General features: G+C 42.8%; 1 protein-coding gene across 3 annotated transcripts in view; it reads left to right on the top strand.

The window, feature by feature from the left end:
• Positions 1-25,315, top strand: part of LOC137614724 (uncharacterized) — a 115,785-nt gene that overhangs the window by 28,647 nt on the left and 61,823 nt on the right. Inside the window, exon 1 of one of the 3 annotated variants that reach the window (XR_011039139.1) lies at positions 11,731-11,799. The exons of the other annotated variants lie outside the window; for them this stretch is intronic. The gene's annotated coding sequence lies outside the window, so the exon portion shown is untranslated. Of the gene's footprint in view, positions 1-11,730; positions 11,800-25,315 lie in introns of those variants that run through there. 3 annotated transcript variants of the gene reach the window in all.

The following is a 25,315-nucleotide window of genomic DNA, read 5'->3' as shown; positions in this document are numbered from 1 at the left end:
AGAGCCGTCATGGACGACAGGCTGAAGGAGAACCAGGAGTCCATCAGGTCGATGATTGGATCCAGAGAACCGAAGAAGATTTCGGTCAAGGATCTCCCCGCTTGCTCTCATGCCAACCCGTGGAGGTATGCAGAGCATATGGTTATTGCGACCGGCAGGATCTTTGTTAGTGACAAGATCGGCACGGTCCCGTTGGAAGATGTGGAGTTCTTCCCAAGCTTCGAGGCCTACCCGGACTGTTACGTCCGGCTTCGTTCCGAACCTGCCTCGAAGGAAGAGACCGAACCTAAAGAAGAGATAGTGTTCGATCTCGCAAAGGCCCAGGCTATGCTAGCCTCCGCATTTAAGAGTAGGGGCTTTACCTGCTCTAAGCTTCCGGCTTTGAGCAAGAAGCATCCTACGTAAGTTGCACCTGACACTGCGGTTCTTCCTTTCTTGGAAAAGGCCTTAGCTGCATGCCTTAAAGCGGCGGAAGAAGGGAAACCCTGCCCTGCACTGGAGGAGTGCAGACCCTTCTCCATCGTGACCCCCCCTGACGCTCGACACTGGAAAGATGTTCAGCATACTTTCGTCGTGGGAAGGCTCGATCCTGACGTCGCCGGACGTCAGTTTAATGAAGACCTCCCTAAGCTCAACGATCACCTCCTTCGCCGGGAACAAGACACGAAGGAGAGGCTTGCGGCATCTCTTTCTCATCAAGTCCAACTGGAAGTGATGGCCTGTGACACAAGAGTACCAGATCACTACATGGTACTAGCCAAATCCCACTTACTGACAGTAATGAAGGACTTGTACCACTTCATTAAGGCTCGTAGAGCCTGTCGTGAATTCGTGTTTGCCGGTGCCACCGTGAAACACGAACCCCGGAGGCTGATTTCCTCCAACATCTGGGGAAAGCACCTGTTTCCTTCTGACCTTGTCAAGGAAATAACTGACAGAGCCGCCACGGTGAATAGGAACCTTCTCCACAAGTGGGGCATGTCCAGAAAAAGGAAACCCTCTCAGGACGATGGACCTCAGCCTAAGAGGAAACCTCAAAAGCCAAAACCCCAGCAACGTCAGCAACGACGTCAGTTTCCGGGACCCGCTACCTCCCAAGTGGTTGCCCAACCACAACAGACCTTTCAATTGGTCCCCCAACCGGTGTTGTCACAGTCACCGGTCTTCACCCCTGCCTTTGAGCAACCATCCACTACCTTTCATGCCAAAGGTAGAGGCTCGTTCAGGGGTGCAAGCAGAGACGCATCTCGTCGTCCCTCCAGAGGTAGAGGAGGAAAGGGAGCTAGCGGCCGAGGCAACAAGTCCTCGGGACACCAGAAGCAATGAAGTGCTTCCGGTGGGAGGAAGACTCCGCCAATTCCAGGATCGTTGGACCTTCGATCCCTGGGCACACAGCATCATCAAGAACGGTCTAGGCTGGAGTTGGACGCAACCACCCCCAATCTTCCAGCGGTTCTTCCAGCAATCGACCCCCCTTCTGGAAGAATATGTTCTAGACCTCTTGAACAAGAAGGTGATAAGGAAGGTAAAGTCCACCAGGTTCCAAGGGAGACTGTTTTGCGTTCCCAAGAAGGACTCAGACAAACTCAGAGTCATTCTGGACTTATCCCCCCTCAACAAGTTCATAGAGAACAACAAATTCAAGATGCTGACGCTTCAACAAATAAGGACCCTTCTGCCTCAAGGTTCCTACACGGTCTCTATAGACCTGGCGGATGCCTATTGGCACATTCCAATGAACCATCACGCTTCCTCCTACCTAGGATTTCGACTCCAAAGGAAAAGCTACGCCTTCCGGGCCATGCCATTAGGCCTCAATGTGGCCCCTCGGATCTTCACAAAACTGGCGGATGCCATAGTACAACAGCTCCGCCTAAGAAACGTCCAGGTGATGGCCTACCTCGACGACTGGCTAGTCTGGGCTCCATCGCCCGAAGAGTGTGCAAAGTCTTGCAACGAAGTTACCCAGTACCTAGAACACCTGGGATTCAAGATCAACGAGAAGAAATCTCGCCTCTCTCCAGCTCAGAAGTTTCAGTGGTTGGGAATCCACTGGAATCTTCAGTCACACCGCCTTTCCATCCCCCAGAAGAAAAGGAAGGAAATAGCAGGGTCTGTCAAGCGACTACTGAAATCCAAACGCATTTCAAGACGACAGCAGGAACGAGTTCTAGGCTCTCTACAATTCGCCTCAGTGACAAACCCAGTGCTTCGTGCACAGCTAAAGGATGCCGCGGGAGTCTGGAGACGCTCGGCATCCATCGCTCGAAGAGACCTCAAGAGACGGCTTCCAAACAGACTTCGACGCCTCCTAAAGCCGTGGTCGGAAGCAAAGGCCCTGAAAAGGTCCATTCCTCTCCAACACCCTCCTCCATCACTCAACATCCACACGGATGCCTCACTGGAAGGCTGGGGAGGTCACTCCCACCTGAAACAGGCTCAAGGGACCTGGTCTCCACTATTCAAGACGTTCCACATAAACATCTTGGAGGCCATGGCGGTCCTTCTAACTCTGAAGAAGTTATCCCCGCCGCCCTCGATCCACATCCGTCTAACCCTAGACAACTCGGTGGTAGTTCGTTGTCTCAATCGCCAAGGCTCAAGATCGCCCCAGATAAATCAGGTGCTTCTCCCAATCTTCCGTCTGGCGGAGAAGAAGAAATGGCACCTGTCTGCAGTTCACCTACAAGGATTCCGCAATGTGACAGCGGATGCTCTATCTCGGACAAACCCGATAGAGTCGGAATGGTCTCTAGACGCAAGATCGTTCTCCTTCATCTCTCATCAAGTCCCAGAACTTCAGATAGATCTCTTTGCAACGAGCGACAACAATCAACTTCCTCTGTACGTAGCCCCGTACGAGGACCCCAAAGCAGAAGCGGTGGACACCATGTCACTGGACTGGAACAGATGGTCCAAGATATACCTGTTCCCTCCCACCAACCTTCTGTTGAAAGTCCTCTCCAAACTGAGAACCTTCAAAGGGACAGCGGCCCTAGTGGCTCCCAAGTGGCCCCGGAGCAACTGGTACCCCCTGGTCCTGGAGCTGCAGCCCAAGCTGATCCCTCTCCCGGGCCCAGTTCTCTCTCAACAAGTACAGAAGTCGACTGTCTTCGCTTCATCATCGAAAATCAAGGACCTTCATCTCATGATTTTCTCTCCCTTGCCGCAAAGAAGAGGTTTGGGATCTCGAAGAAAAGTCTAGACTTCCTAGAGGAATACAAGACCGAATCCACGAGACGGCAATATGAATCATCCTGGAGGAAATGGGTCTCCTTTGTCAAGACAAAAAATCCTAAAGAAATCACCATTGATTTCTGTATGTCCTTCTTCATTCACCTTCATGGACAAGGATTAGCAGCCAATACGATTTCAACCTGCAAATCGGCCTTGACTAGACCAATTCTATATGCTTTCCAAATTGATCTGTCCAACGACATCTTTAACAAATTACCAAAAGCATGTGCTCGCCTACGCCCAGCACCCCCTCCGAAACCGATCTCCTGGTCACTAGACAAGGTACTCCATTTCGCCTCCAACTTGGACAACGATTCATGCCCCCTCAAGGATCTGACTCAGAAAGTTATATTTTTATTTGCTCTCGCTTCGGGAGCTCGAGTCAGCGAAATAGTGGCATTATCAAGAGAAGAGGGACACATCCTGTTTGCCGATTCAGGAGAAGTGACCCTCTCCCCTGATCCGACGTTTCTCGCTAAAAACGAATTACCCACCAAAAGATGGGGCCCTTGGAGAATATGCCCCCTGAAGGAGGATGTCTCTCTATGTCCAGTAGAGAGTCTCAAGGTCTATCTTCGCAGAACTTCGAACTTTGGTGGAGGCCAACTCTTCAAAGGAGAAACATCGGGCAGCGACCTGTCACTGAAACAATTAAGAGCGAAAATCACCTACTTCATTCGCAGAGCGGATCCGAACAGTACACCCGCTGGTCATGATCCTAGAAAAGTGGCATCTTCTCTGAACTTCTTTCAGAGCATGGACTTTGAAAGCCTTAAAAACTTTACGGGCTGGAAGTCCTCGCGAGTTTTCTTTAAACATTATGCGAAACAAGTGCACGAAGTCAAACATTTTGTGGTAGCCGCAGGTAGTGTTATGAAACCTGCACCTAACTCTGCGTAGAACAGTGAGTTACTTGGGACTCTAACTCTTCGGGTGCCTATGTTGACCCTCGAGCGATTCATAGTGATGTCTAAAAACACTTAGTGCTTTTATAACTGTTCTTATCCCAGGTGAAATGTCATAGTGTCACACAAGTGCCGCATGCCTTGAGCATGATGTGTTGTTTAAAGACTTGCGTTCCTCGAGAACGAGTACCTACTAATCCTGAAATTCCTTTTCAGATTCAAGAGCAAGCCTTTATTTCTATGTACATTATTATTACTGTAAATGAACTTTACTTTTGCTGTAAATTATTTAATTTCTGCATTGTGAAATAAAATTTCTATTTTATTACTTATGCGTCTCTTTCAGCTCCTACCTACTATGAAATACATACTGTCATAGTTTTATTTATTCCTCCTTTCTTATGGTCATGAAGAATTTAAGATGTCTAATCCTAAATTATATTCACCCTGTCTCAGTAAGGTTCCTACACGAATACTTACTTCTGATAACCAAGAGATGAACTCTATACACAGTGCCCAACCACCACTGGTCTAATTCAGAATGTTCCTATACAAATATCAAACATTCTGCTTCATCTCTAAGTTCTTCAAGTTCTTCTGTCAGGATGAATAGCCCTTCAATACCACTTTGACGTCGGCATAGCCCATGGGAACTTCCTACCAATGGGGGGCAGGATACTTCGTTCCTATGGTTCTTTACCTAAGATTACTTTGCTGTTTTGTCAATGCCTAGGCACTTAACACTGGGGGAAAATCTACCACGATACATTGATTCTCTGGTACTCTTCCATCAGGACGCCATGGCTTGAGCCCAAAAAACGGATTTTGAGCGAAGCGAAAAATCTATTTTTGGGTGAGATAGCCATGGCGTCCTGATGGACCCTCCCTACTACTTCGTCCAGTTTTGTTCCCACCCTACACAATTGTATCATGGTGATGGGCAGCAACTGGCTTCAGGATGAAGACGGGCGTGACGTCATCAGAGCAATGGCGTCCGTTTGTTTACGTCTCGAGTATCAGTAGTAGCCACGAGTGAGATTAGCTGTGGAACGGCTCCCAGCTATTCTCAGCCCTTACACACCGAAGCATTAACTCTGTTCGGGGTGAAGATAGCTATGTGGCACGTTCAGACATGCGTGTCCCCTGTTGTATTACGATGTCTTAAAGGGAAACCTTTGAGATACTCGCTCCAGAAGTTAGAATTCTGTGATAACCTGTGGTTAAATTCTCTGGGAATATCTTAGTAGTCTTATACCCAAGGAAGCTACCAAACAGGAACCTTCCATCAGGACGCCATGGCTATCTCACCCAAAAATAGATTTTTCGCTTCGCTCAAAATCCGTTTTTTTTCTTTCGTAATATAGTTCGGCCTATTCCTTTCAGTTTAGATAGTCTTACATTGTTTCTCTTCGTATTATTTTGCTTAGTATTTTCCCACATTCCTGTTCCTCACCGAATATCTATCTATTTTCCCCGATATCCCTTCTTTCATATATGGGATATTCCTTATTTCTTATCCTCTGTCGAAAGTGATGGCTTGAAGGGAAGCGCGTGCTAGTCTCATTAAAATAGTGTAGAGGCGGGAATAAAAAAATACTATGCTTAATATCAGGTTTACAGAATAGGTTATACTTGCTACACAGCATAAAATTCATGTTGTTATTATTATTTACATACTTACTGACGTAAGGTGCAAAACATAGGAATCTTAGTGCGGATATCACATAGGCCTATATGAAAGAAGAGATAGCGGGGAAAATAGATAGATATTCGGTGAGGAACAGGAATGTGGGAAAATACTAAGCAAAATAATACGAAGAGAAACAATGTAAGACTATCTAAACTGAAAGGAATAGGCCGACCTATATTACGAAATCAAAAAAAAAAACTGCGTCTACAACTCAGAAGGGATCGTTTTTCAGCCAGGCCGCTAGAGGCTGTTCTTTCACCTCCCCATAAGTTTTCACAAATATTGGGTTTTATTAATTCCATGTGTTTGGTAAGTTCTGGTATTCAAAGAAAGTTTATAATAACATGTTTAACTTATGCTGAGTGTAATCTATCCCAATTTGCGTTAAAATATGTGAAAAATTACAAAATTACAAAGCGTGCATCCGAAAACCAGCTGCTGTCGTTGACTTCGGCGGATTGTGTTATTAAATTTAGACTTACCAAGACGATTCTTTATAATATATTTATTCTTTCACATTGTTTATTGACTAAATATATATCTGATGGAGAAATATAGGTTAATAAATAAGTTTCGATTCATATTACTTGGTAATCATTCGAAAACAATGAAGGTGTTCGGACAAAAATACTTCCGACCAATCAGGTATCAGGAACCTTTCCGAGCTAAAAGGGCATCCCTGTGAGTCAAGTGCAAATATGCACCACTATAAAAAATAGAGTATAGTTACTTGTACTTTGCATGTAAACGAAGCTTTGTGGCAGGGTTGCCAGGCTTTCTAAATGAAAAAAGGCCAACTTCTAATTGACAAAAGCTTTGAAAGGCCAATCCATTAGTAATAGAGGCCAAATATATATAGTATTCAAGGCCCGTCTTTTTCATATTACTAAAGATCAACCATTTTTTAAAAAGGCCAAATTTGAGGAGTTTTTTTGGGCCTGAAAAAAGGCCAAAGTGGCAATCCTGCTTCGCGGTGCAAATCAGTACTGCCAGTGTAGTCATTCGACGAATCTGTATGAATATTTACAAAGATAGCTACATTTCCAAGAGGTCAGTGTTGTCAGTGGAATAATTTTATGTTTCAAACGGTGGAATTATATTTTGTCTACGATCTCTGCATTTTGTCCAGTGAATTATATGGACTACGGGCCTCAAACTTTCTAGACGTAGGAATTCTAATATATGTTAATTTCTACTAACTCTAATGCTGGTGTTATGCTGTGTCGGAAATCTTTAGCATTGATAAATATTCCTTTGTGCGATGATAACTAAAAGAATGTTTGGAAGATTGAAAGACGTGCACGTGTTTAGGGGTATGGCTAACAGTATGTCTGATCATTTTTTGGTGGAAGGAAAATTAGTTGTAGCAAAAGAGTGGGGGAATAGAGTTGGTGGATGTAAAAGGGAGCTAGTGAGGGTTGAAGAGCTAATAAAACCGGGGGTAAAAAGTAAATATCAGGAAAGGTTGAAAATGGCATATGACGAGGTGAGAGTAAGAGAAACTGGTAATTTAGAGGAGGAGTGGAAGTTAGCAAAAGAAAATTTTGTTGGGATTGCAAGTGATGTATGTGGCAAGAAGGTTGTTGGAGGCAGCATGAGGAAGGGCAGTGAATGGTGGAATGAAGGAGTGAAGGTAAAAGTGGAAGAGAAAAAGAGGGCTTTTGAAGAATGGCTGCAGAGTAATAGTATAGAGAAGTATGAAAAATATAGAGAGCAAAAGGTGGAAGTAAAGCGCAAGGTACGTGAGGCAAAGAGGGCAGCTGACCTGAGGTGGGGTCAGGGACTGGGTCAGTCATATGAAGAGAATAAGAAGAAATTTTGGAAAGAAGTGAAGAGAGTAAGGAAGGCCGGCGCAAGAATTGAAGAGACAGTGAAAGATGGAAATGGAAGGTTGTTAAAAGGAGAGGAGGCAAGGAAAAGGTGGGCGGAATATTTTGAAAGTTTGCTGAATGTTGAGGATGATAGGGAGGCAGATATAATTGCGGTTCCAGGTGTTGAGGTGCCAGTGATGGGAGATGAGAATGAGAGAGAGATTACAATAGAGGAAGTGAGGAGAGCACTAGATGAAACGAGAGTAGGAAAAGCATCGGGTATGGATGGTGTGAAAGCTGAGATGTTGAAGGAAGGGGGTGTGACTGTACTTGAATGGTTGGTGAGATTGTTTAATGTGTGTTTTGTGTTGTCAATGGTACCAGTAGATTGGGTCTGTGCATGTATTGTACCACTATATAAGGGTAAGGGAGATGTGCATGAGTGTTGTAATTCAAGAGGTATTAGTTTGTTGAGTGTAGTTGGAAAAGTGTATGGTAGAGTACTGATTAATAGGATTAAGGATAAAACAGAGAATGCAATCTTGGAAGTACAGGGTGGTTTTAGAAGAGGTAGGGGTTGTATGAATCAGATTTTTACAGTTAGGCAGATATGCGAGAAATATTTAGCAAAAGGTAAGGAGGTGTATGTTGCGTTTATGGATCTGGAGAAAGCATATGATAGAGTTGATAGGGAAGCAATGTGGAATGTGATGAGGTTATATGGAGTTGGTGGAAGGTTGTTGCAAGCAGTGAAAAGTTTCTACACAGGTAGTAAAGCATGTGTTAGAATAGGAAATGAAGTGAGCGATTGGTTTCCGGTGAGAGTGGGGCTGAGACAGGGATGTGTGATGTTGCCGTGGTTGTTTAACTTGTATGTTGATGGAGTGGTGAGAGAGGTGAATGCTAGAGTGCTTGGACGAGGATTAAAACTGGTAGGCGAGAATAATCATGAATGGGAGGTAAATCAGTTGTTGTTTGCGGATGATACTGTACTGGTAGCAGACACAGAAGAGAAGCTTGACCGACTAGTGACAGAATTTGGAAGGGTGTGTGAGAGAAGGAAGTTGAGAGTTAATGTGGGTAAGAGTAAGGTTATGAGATGTACGAGAAGGGAAGGTGGTGCAAGGTTGAATGTCATGTTGAATGGAGAGTTAATTGAGGAGGTGGATCAGTTTAAGTACTTGGGGTCTGTTGTTGCAGCAAATGGTGGAGTGGAAGCAGATGTACGTCAGAGAGTGAATGAAGGTTGCAAAGTGTTGGGGGCAGTTAAGGGAGTAGTAAAAAATAGAGGATTGGGCATGAATGTAAAGAGAGTTCTATATGAGAAAGTGATTGTACCAACTGTGATGTATGGATCGGAGTTGTGGGGAATGAAAGTGATGGAGAGACAGAAATTGAATGTGTTTGAGATGAAGTGTCTAAGGAGTATGGCTGGTGTATCTCGAGTAGATAGGGTTAGGAACGAAGTGGTGAGGGTGAGAACGGGTGTAAGAAATGAGTTAGCGGCTAGAGTGGATATGAATGTGTTGAGGTGGTTTGGCCATGTTGAGAGAATGGAAAATGGCTGTCTGCTAAAGAAGGTGATGAATGCAAGAGTTGATGGGAGAAGTACAAGAGGAAGGCCAAGGTTTGGGTGGATGGATGGTGTGAAGAAAGCTCTGGGTGATAGGAGGATAGATGTGAGAGAGGCAAGAGAGCGTGCTAGAAATAGGAATGAATGGCGAGCGATTGTGACGCAGTTCCGGTAGGCCCTGCTGCTTCCTCCGGTGCCTTAGATGACCGCGGAGGTAGCAGCAGTAGGGGACTCAGCATTATGAAGCTTCATCTGTGGTGGAAATGTGGGAGGTTGGGCTGTGGCACCCTAGCAGTACCAGCTGAACTCGGCTGAGTCCCTGGTTAGGCTGGAGGAACGTAGAGAGTAGAGGTCCCCTTTTTGTTTTGTTTCTTGTTGTTGTCGGCTACCCCCCAAAATTGGGGGAAGTGCCTTTGGTATATGTATGATGTATGCGATGAGGCAATAGGAAGAGAGTCAAATATATTACCGATGGGGGGAGGGGGATTTGTGCATGGGAAACAACCGTTTTGCAATAATTGTTTAAGATTTTAGTGTTTTTCACCTAGCTTTAAAAGTAGCTCCGGTATTGGGTTTTCCCTTGTAAATGATGAGAAACCAACCTATTATGTTATCAGATAAAATAGGGCCAGTCGTGGTAGACCTATCTAATGTGAATTTACCGTGTTATAAATAGTCGTAATGTATAAATATGATCAAATACATGTACAAATTCTTTCAATAGTATTGGCAATGTGGTGTAATTGTTTAGTACTATAAGGGCTGAAGTCAGGATTGGTTAATTAGATTAATTCATTTTTTTTTTTTACTTTCAGTAACAAGATTTTGTCATTCGTTGTGGGACATATCCATTATATATCAATATTAGAAAGTTCTATTATTTAGTTCCAGTTTAGACTTCCATATATGCCCCTTTTATTGCAATAGAATATAGACATCATGATTTTAGTTATGCATTTTCTGTTGCATGTGGACAATGATATATATTTTGTGAGTTAGTAAATTTCCTAAAACTTTAATTAAACAAATTTGATTTGATAATTCAATATTCCTTACCTTACAGAAGAGAGTGGTTGGAAATCGTTTTCTGTAGAAATATATTTTATTTAGCCTAATCATGTAAGTTTATTGAAAAAAACGGTTTTTTTCCTTGTTGCTGCTAGATTTTATTTATTGTTTTTGATGTGCAATCGCATGCAAGAAAAACAAATAACTACAATAAAATGATAAAGTATTTTTCTGCTGGTCGTCAATCAAACAAACAAGTAAAAAGTTAGACTGCTACTGCAAAAGAAACCCTTTTTTTTTTCTTTTTTTTTTTAAGAAGGACACTCCAAAATCAAACCATTGCTCTCTAGTCATGGGCAATGACGTAGCCTTTGTACAGTACCATGGTCTTCCATTGTTTTGGGATATCGTTCTCTTGCTTGATGGTACAATTGGGCACACCAATCTATCTTATTTCTCTTAGTTTATATATGAAATATCTAATCTAATGCTGTTACTGTTCTTAATATATGTTATTTTAATTGTTCATTACTTCTTTTGTAGTTTATCTATTTTCTTTCCTCCTCAGGCTATTTTCCCTGTTGGAACCCATGGGCTTATAGCATACCGCATTTCAATCAAGTGTTGTAGCTTAGCTTGTAATAATAATTGACAACGCAGCTGCCACATGAAACAAAACGCTAAAAATACGTTTCATTTACGTTCTTGCCATTGTATTTGCGTTTTTGAATTAATACAAAATTAGATATAGACTACCAGACATTAAAAAGCTTATTTCTTTCATAGTATTTTCAGCGATACATTCCACAGCATAGAAAAGGACAGGGTAGACAAGGTCACTACTACATGGCTATAAATACTTGAAGTATTATTTATTTTGGGTAAAATTAGGCTGTATTTATTCGAAAGTGTAGCTTAATGTATGTCATTTATAGTCTATATATTAGGAAAATATGTTTTCTAGTTAACAATAATATCAAAATAGTTTCTTTAGAAAGTTCTAGATTCTAAAAACGAATAAGACATCAGACTATCTTCTGCTTTTACGCAAAGCTTAATCCTAAGTCAAATCCAATGTAGGCAGTCGAAGAAAATATATTTCCTTTTGACCAATAGGAGAGTCTAGTTCAAATTCTTTTAGCCAGTAGATATTTTTTTTGGCCAATCAAAGAAGGTATAACATTTCTCTTTGTCAATTCTGGCATTTAATAGTTAACGTTAACTGTCAATAGATGTCTATAGTGTCTGTATTACGATTTTCTAAAAGTAAAATAACTTACTAAAACTATGGAAATCCAATGAAACTTGAATTTATTTTATTGAGTATACACTCAAGCAACAAATATAATTTTAAAGAAGGGATTTTAAAGCCAAAATTAATGTTGTATGTATATATGGAATCGGGAAGAATATTACTGGAACCGTTGTGTTAGTTGGGCGGCCATTATTCATAGGACACTCGACTGTCGACAGTACTTGCAGGTATCTCCTTGGTATTCGGTAAGTTTCGGTTCACGTCAAAGTAACGCCGATCTACTTGTTTGTGGAAAGAGAAGTTTTCCCTTCATGTGGAACGTAAGTAAAAATACATAGGTTTAGAGATATTTTAGAATGTAGGGAATGTATTCGAAATTTTGGCCTGCTATATGACATTGGTGTACGATTACCAATCTACTATATGAGTGACAAATATGGCCGCGAGGCCTCAACTTTATTTAGTTAATATCCAGTAGGTTAACAAGTTTAATCGTAATTTTATGTACGCATCATAACGTTGAGGCATTCTGACATTCCATTTAATTACTCGAAGGTAAATATGTGATACTTTTAATTTTTAGCCAAATACATAAACCATGTTTTTCCTACTGGGGCAAACAACCGGATAAAGACAATTAGGGGGACCTCAAAGGGAAACCTATGTTTTTTATGGGTGAGGTATTGTCTTAAACGAGTGATTTGCAGTAATAATAATGGTCAGAAATGCACAATAAGCATAAGATGAATAGTGGTTAAAATATGTCTGATGTAAGTGGCTGATAACTGGCCTAACGTGATTATTTAACTTTTAAGATTTGTAAAATGGTACAGAACCTAGCCAAACCACCTAACCTAACCTAGTAGTTCCCAGGTCGCAACCCCCCGGACCCCCCTTCCCAGGTCACAACCAAAGACTATATACTGAAGGAAGATAGGAAGGCAGGGTTGCCAGATTATTTCCACTGGATTATCGTACATGAGCCCTAAAATTATCGTTTTTCACCCAAAATTATCGTACACACTTTCAACACATTAAGAAGTTCCATAAATTACTTATTTCAAGGTATTTTATTAAACACACACACTATATATATATATATATATATATATATATATATATATATATATATATATATATATATATATATATATATATATATATCACACTTCTGTTACAAAACATTTTTGTATAATAGTGAACTGTTTTTAACTCCGTATCCTTGAGTTCATTTTCTACTCTTCATGGATCTACTGTTTTAATACTGGTTTTTATAACGTACTGTCGTTCTACAAATGAAAATAATGATTCTTTAGATAACAACGGAACTTTTACGTGTAGTGCAGTATTGTAATAACTACTTTGTCTGACTGAAGAAAATGCACTGACGTTTCTGAAAAACCTAATCAAAAATAGTAAAAGACTTCAATCAAATGGATCATAAAGAAAATTGAAAATTAATTCCACAGACATAACTCTCCCTGACAACTAGTATCATTGAAATAACAATTCGGAGCGATCCATTGCTCGAATATATACCTCAATTGTTTAAATGAAATTAAATTTCTAGCCAGCAAAAATTGTTGTAAATAGTAAAAGTATCTTTATAACAAGATCTTTTATTATAGTGTTTTCGTGTCCCATTTTTTTTTTTTATAAAATACATTTTTCATTGATTGAAAGCTTTGCCAATCCTATGCTAAGGTAATACATAACATTTCTCCTTCCATGAGTTAATCTCTTGACTTATTCCTCCCACCTACGGGCCCACAGGAATGGTAGGCTACCCTCATTAACGGGAAAACAACCAGAAAGAAAACCATGGATAAATCTAATAATTTTGAAGAATTAATTTGATAAAATACTCGTGAACAAAATGTGAAATTATATATTTTTTTTCCTCTTCTGAAACCTCGAAATTATCGTACAAAAGCGTACGATACCTAAGGTGTGTATCGTACATCGTACCGGACCCAAAATAATCGTACATGTACGATAATTATCGTACGAATGGCAACCCTGTAGGAAGGCTCAAAATAAAATGTTAATACGCTAGTTGGCAACTCCAAAGTGAACACAATAGTTGGTTGCTCCGATTTCAGATGGCGTTGTAGGTATACATCGTTTGTCGTCTGTTTATATTCAGAATTTGATAGTTGACTCAAACGAAAAAATGGCGCCGACAGTAAAGAAGTCAAACAAGTATGTTGTGTGCCATAAACAAAAAGAAACCGATCCTCATTTGGTATTTCACAGGTTCCCTAAGGACAAAATACGGTGATTCCAAACAGTATAATACATGCAGTATGTGCTGCTAATGAGTAAGCCCCACTGATATTGGATGTAAGATTAAGGCAAGGCATCCACAGTAAATCTATTTTGTTTTTCATTTTTTGTTGGCTTTTATGCTACCTTATTTCTATTTCCAACCCCCGTTTGATTATTTTTGTGTGTGATAAAATTTTGTGTTATTTTGATGTTTCTGATTGTACATTTATCCTATACATTTATTAGTTTATAATACTAAACTATACACGAGTGCATCATGCGTTTCCATTTCAATAAAAAATAAAATACAATTGTTTTATACACCTAATATCTCTCCATCTTACAGTGGCCTACATACTGCAATTAAATGTATGCCTACACATAAGCATTTGTGGCTAAGTTTAACAAATCAGATATACAGTATGTTTGAATTTATTCGAATGTGGTATTGTATAGAACATTTAAAAATGGTTGTAATATACTGTACAATACTTAAATTTGCAAGAAAATTAACTAAATCATGGGATATAGCTATTTAATTTCTGAAAAATAGACTGAGAAACATAATTTGCAATTTAGTTACCAAAAATTTAAGAATATCATGAATATATGAGTAAAATATACTGACATAGTAATGCAAATTATGAACAAATGTGTCGCAAAATTTACAATCGAATTCCATCCTATATACCCGTAAGCATTACCGCTCTGAATGTTTGGTTGCTCGCTCAACAGATGGAGCCATTCGTTTCGCATGGGAGTATCTGGCATCTTTTCATAGCACACTCATTTGTGTGTTAAAAGCCTGGGTAAATGTGTAGGAGAGCTCCGCGGAAGATCTTGAAGAATTTAAACACCTACAATTCACTATAATATCATATAGAACGCTTATAAAATAGTCAATATATGAGCAGCTTCTATTTATCGAAGATATTCGTTCGTAAAGTTATGTTTCACCTGGATTTTTTCTAAGTGTTTGTTTTTGTTTACTGTGTGATGTCTTGGCTAAAATGAGCTGTTTCACTGCCTTACTGCGTATGGCAAACTAGTTCTCAATGCTATTCTAACCAATAACAGGTGTTTTCTTGACGTCACACTGTTTGAAAACCAATCATGGCGGTTTTTACAAATCTAGCCAATGCTGACACTTATTACTTCACTTATCCCTGCTATTTTTCCACCAGTTACCACAGTTTACGTGAAGTTCCGCGGAGGAATATTTTTGCACGTCTCGGATCTCCCTTCAAACTGAAAAGCTCATTTTGCCGTGAAGTATGGAGTAATTAGCAGGACCTTCATCCCGTTCTGACTGTGTCACTTGTGACAATTGCTTTATTTCTTATGGGGATTTTTGTGTACATTATTCAGGGAAAGTTGATTTGCTAATTGCATTTGCTCAACGTCATGGTTTGATTTTGGCAGAGAAAAAGTGCCCTAATTGTGAAAATGTGTGCCGTATAGATTACAACAAATTAGCATTCAGGTGTGATCGTAGTGTGGTTACTCGTGGGAAAAGGAAGAGGAGGTGCAATTTTTTCGCGTCTTGTTTCAAAGGTAAGTTAGATATTGAGACTAATTTGAAGTTTGTGTTCCTTTTTTTTGCAAAAGGCGTTTTCATTTGAATTTGTTTCGTTTGAACTGAAACTCAATGTGGCCTTAAGGGGGGGGGGGGGTCGCCCGGGGGGGGGGGGGGGGGGGGGGGGGGGGGCTAAAGGGCACAGAACCTAACAGACCCACCTTACCTAACTTATTAGTAACAAGTCACAGACCTAGCTTGGGGGCCAACCCCCTTCCCCCTTCCCCCTTCCTAGGTCACAGACCTAGCCTTGGGATAATACCCTGGATCCCCCTTCCCAGTTTACTAACTTGAAGTAAATCACAAATAAATCCCTACGTCATGATTAAGTAAATCACCTATTAAACCTTGTGTTATGGCAAAATAGATCCTGAATAATTCCTTCCTTATGATTGACACTTACGTTGTGTTTTGTTTTTTTTTTTTTATTTTTTTTTTTTTTTTTTTTTTTTTTAGCAGAAGCATTGCAGGAGAAAATGTGCTCGTGTTCCCTAAATGCTAAGTCAAAAATTGCACTTAGGACACTTTAACCTTTGAGGGATAACAATGAGATTTTTTGAAACTATTCACCTCACTGTGAAACTTGGTAAATAGGGAATGTATTCAGTTCCTTTGTAGCTGTGTTGTGTCAGATGTGCTTTATGAAGCTCAACATAACAGTGTAATCGCAGCTCTTTTTTCAGATGTGCTTTATGAAGCTCAACATAACAGTGTAATCGCTGCTCTTTTTTCTATTTCAAGCATTGAAATAGAAAAAAGAGCAGCGATTACTCTGTTATGTTGAGCTTCATAAAGCACATCTGACACAACACAGCTACAAAGGAACTGAAGCGTTATCAGAGAAAACGGGGTGTGTCACAGAACTTCCTACATCACACTCCAGCTTACATTCATGCCCAAATATGGTAAACTTCATCATATGGTAGGGAAATAACGTATGTGCGCAGGAAGTATAAACTTGGAATGGAGCAACAAGGAGGAGATTTGTGCACGGGAAGTAATAACTTCCAGTAACGCAGCCAGCACGAGGGCTGTTGCGCATAAAGTATAAATTCGTAATTGCGCAAGAAACTATGCATGAAACTAATATTTCGGGGAAGATGAGCCCCATGTTTTGTGGTTTTTTTTGTGAATTTTCAATATTAATCTTACCCGATAATCATGTAGCTGTCAACTCCGTTGCCCGACAGAATTCTACGGACGGGATACGCCAGCGATCGCTATACAAGAGGGGGGTGTACTCACCAGCGCCACCTGTGGCCAGGTACTGCAGTACTTCTTGTTGACACCACCTCAATTTTTCCTCTGTCGTGCTTCCGGCAAGACCTACATGGATACGCTTATAATTTTGGAGTCTTTGTTCACGGTTTTGGTGAAGTATTGCTCTGAGATTTCAGCTTTCGCTATACAGGAAGCTTTTCCCTTAGCTTAGATAGCTTTTGGATTAATTTTGATTTATGGTTTAACGATCTTTAGCTTTAATTTGGAATCCCCCTTGACTGTTCTCTGATTCAAGATGTCCGACCATTCTCAAGCTCCTCCCCAAAGACGATGTAGGACTTGTATTAGGCGGCTTCCGAAGGCCTCGGTTGATCCTCACACCGTTTGTTCCGACTGTAGGGGAAAATCCTGTCAGTTGGAAGATCGATGTGAGGAATGTGCCGGACTTTCGGAACTTGATTTTATTCGATTCCTCAAATATACCACTAAGTGAGAGAGAGAGAGTTAGGAGGAGTTCGGCTCGCTCTTTACTTTATTCCTCCCCCCATGATCCTCAACCTTTTCCTCCCCCTGTAGTGGCTACCCCCGAACCTACTATTAGTGCTCAGCCTGATATGTCAGATGTTTTACGTGCCATTCAGGCTTTAGGTGATAAAGTGGAGTCGGTAGTGAGTGACCACAAGTTCCTTTTGGCAGACGTCAAGGAACTTAAAGTGAAAAGTGCAGTGGGAAGTGGTAGTGCCAGTGCTGTGCCTAGTGCTAGTGTCAGTGTCAGTGTTGCGCGTGAGGATACTTCTGTGCGTGCCAGTCGTCCTCCCAGTCCGGGACCTCTTGCAAGCTCCCAAGCCCAGGGGAGAAGCAATGTCGAAGGGCAAAAGGGTTCGGCAGGCCTTGATCGGCGCACAGTAGTATCCTCAGTGGTTGCGGGCGTATCTTATAGAGATCGTCACTTCCACTCTCAGACGATTGAGCCCTTTAGATCCTCGTCTGCAGAAGACTTTTCGGGGAGAAAACGCTGGACTCAGGCCTCAAGACCTCTTAAGCGTAAAGTCCAGACCGCGCGAGTCCAACAGCCAGGGTGTAGCCATTGGGCTAGCTCGGACTCGCCGCAGTTATCAGGTGACTGCACGCCTCCTAAGAGAGGTAAGGCGCTGCCTCAACAGACCTCAACTTCTGTTAAAGCTATGCCTCAACAGACCTCAACTTCTGTTGATCCTAAGATGGCTATGCTGCAGACTATGCAGTCGCAGCTTGCGGTGTTGATGCGGGAGTTTCAGGCAGAGAAGGTTAATACACCTCCTCCTGCGAACGCTCCTCCTCCTCTGCGCAGTACAATCTGCCAGACGTATGAGGTTGAGGTTCCTCAAGCTACCTCCATGCGTGAGCTGCCGCGTTGGGAGTTGCCAGATACCAGCGCTGTGCAGCAACCTCCACTTTCCTTGAGGCAGGAGCCTCTTACCACGCAGCAACCTCCTCAACAATGGGGGCAGGAGCCTTATGCCTTACAACCTCCTCTACCCTTGAGGCAGGAGTATCTTGCATTACAACCACCCTCGAGGCAGCAACCTCTTGAGGTACGACAACCTCTACCATCCTTGAGGCAGCCACCTCAACTCTCGCAGCAACCACCTCCACTTTCCTCGAGGCGAGAACCTCAACTCTCGAGGCAAGCACCTCAAGAACCTCAACTCGTGAGTCAAGAGCCTCTCTCTGCGCAGCCACCTCAACCCTTGAGGCAAGCGCAACTCTTGAGGCAGGAACCTCATGCTATGAGTCAGCCACCTCAACGCATGCATCTGCCACTTTCTCCTCAGCTTGAGCCTCTTCCCATTCAACTTGAACCGCAGTCTATGCAGCATGAGCCTCATGCTTTACTACAGTCGCCTCTCACCACGCTTGCTCCTCAGACCTCCGCAGAACCTCCTTCATCCCAGCCTCAGGACTTTGTCATTACTAGCCCTCATCCTCTTCAACAGAGACTTGAGGATGAATCCGCAAGTGCGCATGCACCCGCTCTTCAGGATTCAGCCATTCAGCAGACCGCTTTAACTTTACCTCTCGCTTCTCAACCCTCAGGTGATGAGGTTTCTGAGGATGAAGCAGCTCACCTGGATGATCCTTCATCTGACGTGGAGGAACCCAAGTCATTGCCACCCTCCATCGACTTTCGCAAGGTTCTGGCTCTGTTCAGAGAACTTTACCCGGATCACTTTGTTTCTGCTACCCCTCGCTCTCCTCCATCCGAGTTCTCTCTAGGCATGCAACCTGTTAAGTCTGCCTACACTAAGCTCGTCTTCGCTAGATCTTCTAAGAGAGCTTTGAGAATGTTAGGGGATTGGTTGCAGTCCAAGCAGCAACTGGGAAAGACGTCTTTTATGTTTCCACCTCCTAAGCTGACGTCTAAGGCGGGCGTCTGGTATGCCACAGGAGAGGAACCAGGCTTGGGGGTCCCTGCCTCTGCCCAGGCTGACTTCTCAAGTTTGGTTGACTCTCCACGAAGGTCGGCTATGAGACGCTCTAAGGTCTGCTGGACCTTTTCTGACCTGGACCACTTGAAGGGAGTCTTTCGCGCCTTTGAGATTTTTAATTTTCTCGACTGGTGCCTGGGGGCCTTGAGCAAGAAGACTGCCCCATCTGACAAAGACTAGGCCATGCTGATCATGTCCTGTATGGACAAAGCAATTCGCGATGATTCCGGCGAACTGGCCTCTATGTTTGTATCGGGAGTCCTCAAGAAAAGGGAACAGCTTTGCTCCTTCCTTTCCACTGGTATCACCTCTTGCCAAAGGTCACAGTTACTTTTTGCTCCTCTTTCTAAGTTCCTGTTTCCTGAGGATCTTATCAAGGAATTGTCTGCGGCTCTCATTCAGAAGGACACGCATGATCTTGTGGCCTCTTCAGCACGGAAGGCTAAGGTTGCTCCTTCAGTTCCTAGAGCTTACCGCACCCCAGTGGCTGATACTCCTGCTACTAGATTTATTCCGCCCTTTCGTGGCAGAGCCCCCAACCGAGGAGGTACCCGCCCAGACGGTCACAGGGGCAGGTCCAAGAAAGGTATCAAGTCTTCGAAAGGCAAACACTGACTCTCCTCCTCTCCAGACAGCTGTAGGAGCCAGACTCAAGATTTTCTGGCAAGCTTGGGAAAGAAGAGGTGCAGACGCCCAGTCTGTCAAGTGGCTAAGGGAGGGTTACAAGATACCATTCTGCCGCAATCCCCCTCTGACCACTTCTCCCATCAACCTCTCTCCCAACTACAAGGAAAAGGACAAGAGGCTAGCGTTACATCAAGAGGTGTCGCTCCTGTTACAGAAGGAGGCAGTGGTGATAGTCCGGGATCATCAATCCCCGGGCTTCTACAACAGTCTCTTTCTGGTGGCCAAGAAGACAGGAAGTTGGAGACCGGTGCTGGACGTCAGTGCGCTCAATGCTTATGTCACCAAGCAGACGTTCACTATGGAGACGACGAAGTCGGTCCTAGCAGCGGTCAGGCAGGAGGACTGGATGGTCTCGTTGGATCTGAAAGACGCTTACTTTCACGTCCCCATTCATCCAGACTCCCAACCTTTTCTGAGATTCGTTTTTGGAAAGGTTGTGTACCAATTCCAAGCCCTGTGTTTTGGCCTAAGCACGGCACCTATGGTGTTTACGCGACTGATGAGGAATCTTGCGAAATTCCTCCACTTGGCGGACATCAGAGCCTCCCTTTATTTAGACGACTGGCTGTTAAGAGCCCCCACAAGTCGTCGCTGTCTGGAGAGTCTCAATTGGACTTTGGACTTGACCAAGGAACTAGGTCTTTTGGTCAACTTAGAAAAGTCCCAGCTTGTTCCTTCCCAAACCATCGTTTACCTGGGAATGGAGATTCGGAGTCAAGCTTTTCGGGCTTTTCCGTCGGCCCCAAGAATCAACCAAGCCCTAGAGTGCATTCTGAGCATGCTGAAGAGGAACAGATGCTCGGTGAGACAGTGGATGAGTCTAACAGGGACCCTGTCATCGTTAGCCCTGTTCACCGAGTTAGGGAGACTCCACCTCCGCCCCCTTCAATTCCATCTAGCAGCTCACTGGGACAAGAATATGACGCTCGAAGCGGTCTCTATTCCTGTTACCAAAGAGATGAAGACTACTCTCATGTGGTGGAAGAGCAACATCCTTCTCAAGGAGGGTCTCTCGTTAGCTGTTCAGACCCCCAATCTTCATCTCTATTCGGACGCATCAGACTCGGGCTGGGGCGCGACCTTGGACGGACAGGAATGCTCGGGGACATGGAACAAGGAACAGGAAACGCTTCACATCAATTGCAAGGAGTTGTTGGCAGTACATCTGGCCTTAATGAACTTCAAGTCCCTCCTGCTAAACAAGGTGGTGGAGGTGAACTCCGACAACACCACAGCCTTGGCATACATCTCCAAGCAGGGAGGGACTCATTCGAGGAAGCTATACGAGATCGCAAGGGACCTCCTCATTTGGTCAAGAAGTCTAAACCTCAAGCTGGTAACGAGATTCATTCAGGGCAATATGAATGTCTCGGCAGATCGCCTCAGCAGGAAGGGTCAAGTCATCCCCACAGAATGGACCCTTCACAAGGACGTGTGCAACAGACTTTGGACCTTGTGGGGTCAGCCAACGATAGATCTGTTCGCCACCTCCATGACCAAGAGGCTCCCATTGTACTGTTCCCCAATTCCAGACCCGGCAGCAGTTCACGTGGATGCTTTTCTGCTGGATTGGTCCCATCTCGATCTTTATGTATTCCCGCCGTTCAAGATCATCAACAGAGTTATTCAGAAGTTCGTCTCCCACGAAGGGACACGGCTGACGTTGGTTGCTCCCCTTTGGCCTGCAAGAGAATGGTTCACAGAGGTACTGCAATGGCTGGTCGACGTTCCCAGGACTCTCCCTCTAAGAGTGGACCTTCTACGTCAACCTCACGTAAAGAAGGTACACCCAAGCCTCCACGCTCTTCGTCTGACTGCCTTCAGACTATCGAAAGACTCTAGAGCTAGAGGCTTTTCGAAGGAGGCAGCCAGAGCGATTGCCAGAGCAAGGAGGATTTCCACTCGTAGAGTCTATCAATCCAAGTGGGAAGTCTTCCGAAGCTGGTGCAGAGCCAATGCAGTTTCCTCTACCAATACCTCTGTAACCCAAGTTGCTGACTTCCTGTTACATCTTAGGAATGTTAGATCTCTTTCGGCTCCTACGATCAAAGGGTACAGAAGTATGTTGGCATCAGTTTTCCGCCACAGAGGCTTGGATCTTTCTTCCAACAAGGATCTACAAGACATCCTTAAGTCTTTCGAGACCTCTAAAGAACGTCGCTTGTCCACTCCAGGCTGGAATCTAGACGTAGTCTTAAGGTTCCTGATGTCTTCTAGATTTGAACCTCTCCAGTCAGCCTCTTTCAAAGACCTTACTCTCAAAACTCTTTTCCTCGTCTGCCTTGCAACAGCCAAAAGAGTTAGTGAGGTTCACGCCTTCAGCAGGAACATAGGATTCACATCCGAAACAGCAACATGTTCCTTACAGCTCGGGTTTTTGGCAAAAAATGAACTTCCTTCACGTCCTTGGCCTAGATCGTTCGAAATTCCTAGCCTCTCCAACATGGTGGGTAACGAGCTAGAGAGAGTTCTTTGCCCTGTCAGAGCTCTAAAGTATTATCTTAAAAGGTCAAAACCTATACGAGGACAATCAGAAGCCTTATGGTGTGCCATCAAGAAACCTTCGATGCCTATGTCCAAAAACGCAGTTTCGTATTACATAAGGCTTCTGATTAGAGAAGCTCATTCTCACATGAAGGATGAAGACCTTGCTTTGCTGAAGGTAAGGACCCACGAAGTGAGAGCTGTAGCTACTTCGATGGCCTTCAAACAGAACCGTTCTCTGCAGAGTATTATGGATGCAACCTATTGGAGGAGCAAGTCAGTGTTTGCATCATTTTATCTCAAAGATGTCCAGTCTCTTTACGAGAACTGCTACACCCTGGGACCATTCGTAGCAGCGAGTGCAGTAGTAGGTGAGGGCTCAGCCACTACATTCCCTTAATCCCATAACCTTTTTTAACCTTTCTCTTGAATGCTTTTATTGTTGTTTTTGGGTTGTTACGGTAGGCTAAGAAGCCTTCCGCATCCTAGTTGATTTGGCGGGTGGTCAATTCGTTCTTGAGAAGCGCCTAGGTTAGAGGTTGTGTAGAGGTCCTTTAGTATGGGTTGCAGCCCTTTATACTTCAGCACCTTAGAGTTGTTCAGCCTCCTAAGAGGAACGCTGCGCTCAGTAAGGAAGACGAACTTATTAAAGGCAGAGTAATGGTTCAAGTCGACTTCCTTACCAGGTACTTATAATTTCATTGTTATTTTGAATAACTGATAATATGAAATACGGGATACTTAGCTTCTTGATATACATGTACACTGGTTTTCACCCACCTCCCTGGGTGTGAATCAGCTACATGATTATCGGGTAAGATTAATATTGAAAAATGTTATTTTCATTAGTAAAATAAATTTTTGAATATACTTACCCGATAATCATGATTTAATTGACCCACCCTTCCTCCCCATAGAGAACCAGTGGACCGAGGAAAAATTGAGGTGGTGTCAACAAGAAGTACTGCAGTACCTGGCCACAGGTGGCGCTGGTGAGTACACCCCCCTCTTGTATAGCGATCGCTGGCGTATCCCGTCCGTAGAATTCTGTCGGGCAACGGAGTTGACAGCTACATGATTATCGGGTAAGTATATTCAAAAATTTATTTTACTAATGAAAATAACATTTTTTTATGCAACCTTAGAGAATAATGTATTAGGAAAAGGTTAGTTTTACTATTATTCATCAATTCGCTCGTAAATTTTCCCCACCCTTAATCCCCGGTTCCCGTTGGGTGGCCCCCATTACCGTAAGATGTATTAGGGTACAGTACTGTATATCTATCTATTTGCAAGGGAAATAAAGGCCATTTTTTAAGAAAAAGGTAGTTTTGTTATATAAGCCCCAATTTTTTTATGTTACTTTAGTAAAGTTTGTCCCGTCTATTTATATAATAATACCCTCGGAAGGGACTTTGTTTCGCTACACACATTGGTCCCAGTGGCTAGAATTGTGGTGTTAATTATCAGTTATACAAACTTCATCGTCTAATATTTCCGTAACCCTTAGTTTGCGAAAGTCGAGTAACTTTTTCTTATGAATCTAAAAAATATCATCATCCTCATTTCCTCCTCTTACGCCAATTGACGCAAAGGGTCTTGGTTAGATTTCACCAGTCGTCTCTATATCTTGAGCTTTTAATTAAATACTTCTCCATTCATCATCGCCTACTTTGCACTTCATAGTCCTCACCCATGTAGGCCTGGGTCTTCCAACTCTGCTAGTGCCTTGTGGAGCCCAGCTGAATGTTTGGTGAACTAATCTCTCTTGGGGAGCGCAAAGACTATAAATCATCACCATCTACCCCTCATCATGATCTCATCTACTGTACATATATACAGTATGGCACTCGAGTAATCTCTTATAGTTTTCAAATATACATTAGGTTAATATATGGCACTTTGATTATTAGCAAAACTGAAATTCGCTATAAAAAAAGGATGAGTGCTGGCTCGTTTGTTATTTTTCTCAATGTGTTGAATACAGTTGAATACAGTAGTGGGTTGGGTATAATAACTAATGTATAGGTCGATTAAAATGTGAAGTCTATCTCTGAGTCCATTGTTTACATTTGGGAGACTGATGGTGAGTTATCGCGAATGCGTTGCTTGCACGCGCTTTGGCCAGCTTTTCTGTTACCTATTCATTACCTGGCTTTTTTAACCAATTAGGACCTTCCAAATATTTATGCACAAGTTCTCGGATGTTGTTCTACAACAGCCAATATTTTTTCAACCCTCCCCTTCAGTTTAAGTGAAACCACCATCACATAAAGACATCTTCAAGAAGGAACTTAGGGGAAGTACAGTAATTTGAAATTTAATGTGATTTAATTCATGTCAGCAATTGATTATGATGCAAATGCTCTCCGTTCAGTATATAGCTATTGTTACTTATATGGAAGTAAATATTAATCCCAAAGTACTGACCAATGGAGTGGGCGAGTGCAGCTCAACATGCGCTGCTTGCCAGAACATAAGAGCAATGAGATTTTTTATTTGTGAGCAAAAGCGAGTCACTTTGGAACAAAACCACTAGAAGGACATGATGAGAATCCTAGAAAATTGTGATGCTTTAATTTGCATCCACTTACATGAATCATATATTTTTCCAACTTCTTTTCTTGTGTTTATTTTGAATTTCTGAGCTCTATTATTGCTGCAAATCACTCGGTTTGGGTTTTAACCCACCTAAAATATCTCGGTTCCCAGTGGGGGTCCCCCATAATTGTCATTATATATGGGGATCCAAAAACTCATGAACATGTGGTTTATAAATAGGAACGATTTCCATTTGTATTTGGCATGTAAACAATGTACAAACGAGCTACAAGCGAGGGGTGTGCTCTACAACGTTCACAGTGTCACACACAGGTGACGTTCATAAGTCATGATTCTCTATCTCCTCCCAAGTCTTGATCGGCTAGGAAGAGACTGATTAAGTTTGAACAGTAATTAACTGGGTCATTGAGTTTAAAATGGAAAATCTTCACTGAACAGCCTGATAGTTCTGTAAATTATACTGATAAATGAATGTAATGAGGATGGTAATATGACATCTAGTCTAATAACAGGTTGATCAAACATTCTTCAAACTAGTCAAGTTACACAAAGCAATAATTACACTGATGA

The sequence above is a fragment of the Palaemon carinicauda genome, chromosome 21 (assembly GCF_036898095.1).
Source record: "Palaemon carinicauda isolate YSFRI2023 chromosome 21, ASM3689809v2, whole genome shotgun sequence".
NCBI lineage: Eukaryota > Metazoa > Arthropoda > Malacostraca > Decapoda > Palaemonidae > Palaemon > Palaemon carinicauda.
Note: the sequence above shows the minus strand (reverse complement) of the source record. Positions and strands in the feature narration are given on the sequence as shown.